Consider the following 1,274-nt stretch of genomic DNA (forward strand, 5'->3'; position numbering starts at 1 on the left):
CTTTGGACTCTCTCTTTCCTACATCTTTTTCGGGCCAATTTGCCGCCCCACAGGAAGAAGTTATTGCCGTAGGTGCCGATCGCAGGAACCAGGAGATGCGGCTCATTGGTACAAACGACTATACCAGGATGCGTTCCGAGGTTTCGGGGCGAAGCAGCGCGTGCGTGGAAAGTTCCAGGGCGACATCGGAGGCGTCAACTGGTTCCGTGGCACGGTGGTGGCGGTGCTCTCGCCGACCACCTCGTGCGGCCTCTCGGCTGTACCTCGGCTGTACCTCGGCTGTCTCTGTGCGGCAGGTGCACGCCGACGGCAGCTGCGACATCGACTACGACGACGGCGACGAGGAGAAGAGCGTGGCGCCGCGCCTCATCCTGGACGACTCCCGAGATTGCCCGAGATCACCCGAGATTACCCGAGATTACCCGAGATCAGGCGCCGCGCTTTATCCGGGCGCTCGGTGAGGCGGGCGCAGCGGCGGCGGCGGAGGCAGAGGAGGCGGAGGGGGCGGCGGAGGAGGCGGAGGAGGTGGTGGAGGAGGAGGAGGAGGAGGAGGCGGAGGAGGCGGATGCGGACACGCTGGCAGCTGAGGCAGTGGCGCTGGCGGCGGCAGCGCAGGCGGCGGAGGAGGAGGCGGAGGCCTCAGCGGCGGAGGGGCGCGGCGCAAAGGACGCCGCCGCGCTTGCGGCGCGCGCGGCGGCGGCCGGCGCCGAAGGGCGCGCTGTGCTCGCGGCGGTGAGACGGCTCAAGAGGGGTCCTCCTCCGGCTGTGAACGGCGTCTCTTCACGCCTGCGGCTGTGCATAGGTGGGACGGGAAGAGGGAGGCGCTGGCCTGCTGTGAACGGCGTCTCTTCACGCCTGCAAGCTGTGAGCAGGTGGGACGGGAAGAGGGAGGCGCTGGCCTGCTGTGAACGGCGTCTCTTCACGCCTGCAAGCTGTGAGCAGGTGGGACGGGAAGAGGGAGGCGCTGGCCTGCTGTGAACGGCGTCTCTTCACGCCTGCAAGCTGTGAGCAGGTGGGACGGGAAGAGGGAGGCGCTGGCCTGCTGTGAACGGCGTCTCTTCACGCCTGCAAGCTGTGAGCAGGTGGGACGGGAAGAGGGAGGCGCTGGCCTGCTGTGAACAGCGTCTCTTCACGCCTGCAAGCTGTGAGCAGGTGGGACGGGAAGAGGGAGGCGCTGGCCTGCTGTGAACAGCGTCTCTTCACGGCTGCAAGCTGTGAGCAGGTGGGACGGGAAGAGGGAGGCGCTGGCCTGCTGTGAACGGCGTCTCTTCACG

This window comes from Emiliania huxleyi (assembly GCF_000372725.1).
Source record: "Emiliania huxleyi CCMP1516 unplaced genomic scaffold EMIHUscaffold_415, whole genome shotgun sequence".
In the NCBI taxonomy this organism is placed as follows: domain Eukaryota; phylum Haptophyta; order Isochrysidales; family Noelaerhabdaceae; genus Emiliania; species Emiliania huxleyi.